The sequence below is a fragment of the Ursus maritimus genome, unplaced genomic scaffold (assembly GCF_017311325.1).
Source record: "Ursus maritimus isolate PB19 unplaced genomic scaffold, ASM1731132v1 scaffold_11, whole genome shotgun sequence".
NCBI classification, from domain to species: Eukaryota; Metazoa; Chordata; class Mammalia; order Carnivora; family Ursidae; genus Ursus; species Ursus maritimus.
In genome coordinates this window covers 66,477,449-66,484,457 of record NW_024423453.1, presented here as the reverse complement: position 1 = coordinate 66,484,457, position 7,009 = coordinate 66,477,449, and the positions used below count along the sequence as shown (strand labels likewise).

Below are 7,009 nucleotides of genomic sequence, written 5' to 3'. Positions count from 1 at the left end.
TGTGGTATTACTGGAAAGTGGGCTGCCTGTGACTTGTTATACCCTAGAGACAAAAGGATCTATTTTCTTCCCTCCACATCTGATGAAGAAAGCATGTGTTTTGATTCAGGCTTTAAAAGCTGAAGTAAGATCTCTGTTACAGAATGTCAGTGACCGTGTGCTGAAGCTTAGGTATCAGGGTCGCATGTGATGTTCAGAGTAGGAAGGCAGAGGGTGAGGTGAGCTCCTGTAGATGGGGATGTAAGCACGCATGGGACCCCACTCTTTAATCCAATTAGTCCCTAGTCAATGTTTAACTCCCTTAAGAAAGTATGTCGAAAACTAACAATTAATTGTTATTTAAACATTTGTAATACTTGCTTGTTTTGCTCTTAAAAAGATTTCATGTAGCACCTGGGTGGCTCAGCTGTTAAGCGTCTGCCTTCGGCTCAGGTCATGATCCCAGGGTCCTGGGATGGAGCCCCACATTGGGCTCCCTGCTGGGTGGGAAGCCTGCTTCTCCCTCTCCCACTTCCCTTACTTGTGTTCCCTCACTCGCTGTCTCTCTCTGTCAAATAAACAAAATCTTAAATAAAAAAAAAAAAGATTTCATCACCTTACTTTTTAAAATAGCCTTGTTGTCAGATGGCATTTTGGCATCCTTATTTTTGATTAAAGCTGCTCATCTGCCTACCTATTCATCAATGCTTCCTCTTCCCCTGCCTTTTACAAAGACTGTCATCTCTGCCAGGACACAGGAGCTGGGTAGGGGAGGCGATGTGGATGGCACAGCATTCATCCTGACGCACTCTTAGCTTTTGATTAATGAGCCCAAGGCTTTCCAACCCTTGAGACTTCAATTAGCCAAGCTGCAGAGCTGAAACCTTTTCATTATGAAGATAAGGCTGGGTTTAGCAAAAGGAAGGGGGACCAGACTGGGGAAGAGAGACAAGTTTTTTTTTCTTTTTTTTATTAGATAAATCAATAAGCCATTGCTACACTCAATCAAACCTGTTTTTGGATGGTTTTGGCTTAAATATATTCACTACTTTGGTAGGCACTGGCTTTTCATGTGAATTTTCATTCTACAATTTCTAGATGGGATGGAAGCTGGTGAAGCACAAACTCTTAGCCAACAAAGCTGTTCCATTGTGATGGATATAGTGGGGCCAGAAACACTTCCAATTTGAGCAGCGCCTCAGGGACGCGGCAGGGGCACGGAAAACCAAAGTGGCACCGTGCCTTGCATGCCAGTCGATGCTATGCAGTTAGAGCAGTCCTGATGCTTCTAAATGAGGATAAATGCTCTTTGCTTCTCAGCAGCAACCAGGCAGAAGACATCACTCCATGACTGTGAGGGCAGCGCCCTGCCAGCAATCAATTTGTCTACAATAAAAGGCTTAGGTGGGGTTGATGAAACAGATATGGGACTGAATTTCTCAAGAGAAGCAAGGTGAGCAGGCGAAGGCACTCTAAAACCACATGGAATGGGCAGCAGCACCCAAGAGGCAGGAGCAGTGGGGGCTAAGACCATACACTAGAGTCACTGAGGGCTGGGGCAGGAATAGTGGGAGGCGATGTTCAGAAGGTCAGAATTAGAATACCTTTTAGCAGGGAATGGCAGTCTACAGCCTCATATCCAATCAAGTCAGTGTCACTTCCTTTCCTCTGCTCTTTCTGAGCTGTGAGACAGGGTGGAGGAAAAGCTACCTGAAGCCTCAATGGCACCATTTTCCACGCTGCTCCTGATGTGGGGCAGGCATCCCTGAAACAGTGTTAACTTCTCCATTGTCAGGATTGGGGCCAAGGGGTGATCACAGTCTATGGTGTGCTCTTCAGTGACCCATTTCCTGGGACTGGGTTCAGCTGTTGTTTCTTCACCCCACGTTCCTACATCTCACCTTATTCTAAAGTCCCCATTCACTGACGGCAGTCTGCTTTTCTGGATGCAGAGGTCTCTTGGAAGGATTCTGTGCCTGCCCTGACTCAAGATGGCAGCTAACATGGGGTTCCCCACAGCTGTTCTCTCCATTCTGGATTAGAATCTCACTAACTGTTCAGAAGCTCTATTACCTGAGCCTTCCTGGTGGGTCATCTGGTATTTCCAAGGCCCTGTGGACCCAGTCTTCCAGCCCATGCCTGGAACTAGCACTTGGCTCTGGTCCCTTGTCCCTCTTTGTCCCCTCGTTGCTTGCTTGCTCAGGAGGGGCCCTGGTCCTTAGATAGGATCCCCCAGGGGCATACAAAGTGACAATGACAGCTCCCGTCCTCCAGGAGTTTTAATCTGTTTGAAAGACAGAACCTATATAGATGCAGTGTAAAGTACGTTTTAAGGTGAAAAAACTATAGATTAAAAAAAAGCAACAGACAGATAAAAAATAGAGTGCACAATTAATTCTCAAACAAAATTTAGAGACAATTGCTATGAGGGACTCAGGATAGTCAGGAAGGGCTGAATTTGAACATTTGATTTGCGGAAAGAATTGTGGATAAGATTTTGCAGACAGAAAGGAGAGACAGAGGAGAAAGTTTTATAGGCTCAATTGCCCCCCCCACCCCAATTTCGTATGTTGCAGTCCTAATCCCCAGGACTTCAGAATGAGACCGTGTTTGGAGAAAGGTTCTTTAAAGAGGCAGTTAAGGTTAAATGAGGTCATTGGGATGGGCCCTGATCCAATCAGGCTGTGTCCTTAGAGAAAGAGGAGATTAGGACACAGACCCACAGAGGGAAGGTGATGGGCAGACACTGGGTGAAGGCAGCCAGCCACAGGCCAAGGAGAGAGGAAGAAACAATCCTGCAGACCCTTGATCTTAGACATCCAGCTTCCAGAACTGCGAGAGAATAAATGTCTGTGTTGAAGCCCCCAGTCTGGGGTGCTTTGCTATGACAGCTCCGGCAGACTACCCCAGGGGGAGCTGTGTTAGCAAAAGTGGGAACACATTGGGTAGATAGAGGACCCTCTGCACAGGGGAGAAAAGTTCCTGGCACAAAGTTATGATGAAAGAATAGAGAGATTCCGTGAACAAGTTCCATGGGCAGAGGAGCTGGTGGGGATGGGGACAGGCAGTGGGAGCATCAGAGAGAAGGAGCACCTTTCGCCCAGTTGAGTTCAGTCCAGTTTTGCTCCGGGTGTGCCCTCTGAGGGAGCAATCATTGCTTAATTGCTTAACTTGCTTAATGTTAACGTGAAACCAAGTTTGCTTTGGGATTCATCCTGGTCTTCAAGGCCCTAAGGGCTAAGAGGGAGAGTGGAAGGTGAAGGCACACAGAAGCAAGAAACCAACGATGCAGGAGAGAAAGAGAAGGTGACATTGTAGGACTCAGTAAAGACTTCTGAAATATCAGAGTGAGAGAGGACAGCTGGTAAAGAGGTGCTCACCTGTGGGTGGGGAAAGAAATAACAGGAAACCATGCTTGACCACCAACTCATTGTGTTTGTTCCCTTCACGTGGAACTAATAGTATAAGCCCAGAAAGACAGCAAGGGGGTCCCAGGTACAAGTCCTTGTGCAGGGGCCTCAAGTGTGCTTCCCCCAGGGTGCCCATCTCCTGCAGGGACACCAGTTTGCAGTGTCAAGCCTGACCTGGGGAGGGGATGGAGAGGCTGAAGGAAGCCTCCCTTGTCACCCAGGGCAAGGCAAGGGGCACTGTATCTCATGGGAACGGGCACCCCCTGGGGCAAGGGTTCCTTCCCCATCATTCATTGCTTGTCAGTTTGAAAAAAGTAGAGGGTGGAATCATGGAGAGAGAGGCAGGGATAAGGAAAGGAGACTGGAAAGGAGAGAGGGCCAGAGTCAAGAAAGAAGGGACGGGGAAGGGAAGGGAAGCTGCCACATAGCCTCGGCCCAGGCCTTCCTTTCTGTGCCTAACATAGGCATTGCTGTTAGTACGGATATTTTTGATATTGTTCCATTATTAGATATATTCCTGATATTATTATCGATATCTCCAGGTCCTTCCTCATCAGTTCTGCGCCCACTCCCATTCTTTGCCCTATCCCCCTGCCCTGCCACAGAGTCTCATCTCTCAACACTGTGGACCTTGTCCTAGGCCACCAGAACTGCACCCCTTCTTTCCCACCCACAGCGTGTGCCTCCCACTCATTGCCCATCAGGACTGGAGAGGGGGTGGGGACGGGGACGGGGAAGGAAGTCCCTCCAATAACGTGCTAGCTTCGAGAAACCTGGATTCATCGTCTCAGGGGAGGACTGAATGTTTCCCCATTCACCCCAGTTAGGTGATTTCAGACTTAAAAATGAAAAACAGGGAAAGAAGAAGGAAACCGATGAGGAAGAGAGGGAAGAGAAGAAGTCCTGCTAGAAGCTGGTATTTGTCTCTGGAAGATGTCCCTCCCCTCCAGCACCACTTTCTGCACCCTGCTTCTTGGTAATCCCCAGGGTGGACCCTCGGATGCCCTGGTGCAGGGTGCTGTGGTCAGAAAGCCTTCCCAAGGAGCCACGTGTGACCCCTAAAACCTCTGGGACCCCCATTTGAACAGGCTCCAGTGCTCTGGGAGGGGTTTCACACTGGCTGTGGTCAACTGGGTGGTAGGTGCTTCCCTCTTGTCCCGATGCCTGGATAGAAAGTCACAATGATGTACTAGAGTACGTCTTTTGGGTGAGTGGGTTATGCGGAGCAGGCCCCCAAGTATGAACTTGTCTCTTCATCTAACAAATCATGAAGGTTGGAAATATTAATGTGGTTAAGCGGAGATGTGTAAATGGCATATTTAAAAAAAGGTGCTTGTAAGTCGAACACACAAATCCACTGCTTAGCATTGTTATTATTCCTATACCGTAAGCTAGAGATGACAGAGATCAAAGATGGCAAATTAGGGCCTATGGGCTAAATCTGGCCCATGACCTGTTTGTTTGTTTTTTTTTGTTTTTGCTACGGCCTGTGAACTACGAATGAATTCTACATTTTTAGAGGACTGTCCAAAAAAAAAAAAAAATAAGTAAGCAAAAACCAAAAAAAGAATGTGTGACAGCATATGGCCCACAATGCCTCAAATATTTACTATCTAGCCATTTACAGAAAAAGTTTGCCAACCCCAGGTGTACATTAAATAGATTTTTATTTTTTTAGTTGGTCTGGGAACACCCTTCCCCTCCCCCATCTGTAACAATGCTTCTTGGAAAAATGCGTTCTTGACTTGCAGCAGATGAACTTGGAACCCACCCAGCTCATAAGCTGGGGACTGTCTGTGCCTCTTAGCATTTTTCGTGCCAAATGCAGTGCCTGGTGCAGGAGAGGAAGGGAGCAGCTTGCTGACAATGACGAAGGGGTGTAACAACAACCCTCAGGCGCACTGGAAGAGGAGCTTCCCGAAACTTCCTTTGCAAACTTTGCATTCCTGAGGTCCTTAAGGTTTTAATCACTGCTGGCTTTGCCCTACCTGTCACCCTGTTGAGCAAGCCAAGAGCCCCCTGCCCTGCTTACTTCCTTAGCTCTGGTGTGGCCTATCTAGGGAAAAAGAACAGAATCACATCTGCTAGTCCTTTAGCCAATGAGAAAAGCATAGACAAATATGCACTCTGAACCATCTTGTATTGCCCAGGTGTTGGCAGGGATATAATAGGAGAGAAGGTGCCAATGGAGCTGAAAATATGGATCAGAGATGAATGAGGGACATACAAAATTCATGGTCTCAAGAAACACAATGGACCCCGGGGTTACTGAGGGCGTCATGGAAAACAGAGTCAGAGGCTGGATTTGGGGCTTAAGTCTCTATGTCCCCTTGTTTCTTTGTATGTTAAGTATAGATAACACACCCTTCCTTCTCTTTGTCCCTCATAGGAATGACTTGAGATAAGCAAAATTACTTGGGCAAATACAAAGAGTCACATAAATGGGAAGACATATATTAAGCTCATGTTGGGACATCCTGTCTTACTTTCTTTTCTGTTGCATCTGAATGCACCTCCTGTACTCAGGCTTCTTAACAGGTTGGCGCCTTCATTATTTTTTTCTCCAAATACAGTATGAATTTGCTCTTAGATTTTTTTTCTTACCTAATTAAGTGTATTTCTCATAGTTTAGCTCTAATCATTTCCAGCTTATAACGTGGCTCTGTTGACTATAATATAGAGGGAAAGTGCTATAATGACTCCTGAGCCACAGGGAAAGGAAAGACAATCATTTTGTGTTTGGAAATGAAGAAGCCAGCAGCTTCAGGGCAGTTCCTTGCTTATCAGTTGAAGCAAAGTTTTAGGAAACCACGCATCCTGCTTTGAATGATGTCCAGGGTGAGTCTTCCCCTTCCTTCTCAACACCGCCCCCTGCCCACTGCCATAACCTTCCTTTTAGGTGGGAGACTCAGGAATCCATGTGGCAGTAGCAGAGAAGAAATGATATTTCCTGCACAGAGCAGATGAGCTCCATCCTCAGCCCCCACGGCATCTGGGTCTGGGGTGGGAGGCACGAGTGAGGCCATGCTGATGGGAACAGTGGCAAGGGGCTGGGTGTCCTCTGCTGAAATCCTAACTTGCTTTTGCCAGCCCGGCCCCCAAAGTCATCTCCACTCACTCATCTTGCGGGGACTTTGGAGGGCCAGGAGGCCACTGTTGTCATTGCTTTTTGAAGACGGTGGACCCTGCAGTGGCCTGGGCTTAGCCCTGCATCCCGGCACAGTATGTAGACAAGGAGCAGGTGCCAACAGTGTTCCAACCAGGCTGGACCGGAGCTGTGTGCAGGTGGTTTCAGGGTTAAAAGTCCTAGTAGTATAAAAAGAAATCAGAGTAACAGTGAGCACACCTTTGATGCCTTCCTACTGACCACCATTGCCTTCTTTTTGGTCACCCTATTTTTGCTTGCAGAGTTTACCTTCCATGGGCTCAGGCTCCCTTCTCCCTTTGCTGATGAGCAGAGCTCTTTCCTTAATTAAGTCAACAAGTACTCATACGCAGAGGCAGCATCTCTTTTGGCAAGAGGACCTGTGCAGAACCAACCCCAGAAGCACATGAGAATGTTTGTCAAGCTCTCATTAAGTAGCTGTGATTAAAGAGTGAATAATTACCTGACTAAGCAA

At 47.3% G+C, this 7,009-nt stretch overlaps 1 protein-coding gene across 1 annotated transcript in view; it reads right to left on the bottom strand.

The window, feature by feature from the left end:
- Positions 1 to 5,039: 5,039 nt before the first annotated feature.
- The window catches only part of ADRA1A (adrenoceptor alpha 1A), a 108,733-nt gene continuing 106,763 nt past the window's right edge, over positions 5,040 to 7,009 (bottom strand). Inside the window, exon 4 of the mRNA XM_040626481.1 lies at positions 5,040 to 6,695. The gene's annotated coding sequence lies outside the window, so the exon portion shown is untranslated. The remainder of the gene's footprint in view (positions 6,696 to 7,009) is intronic.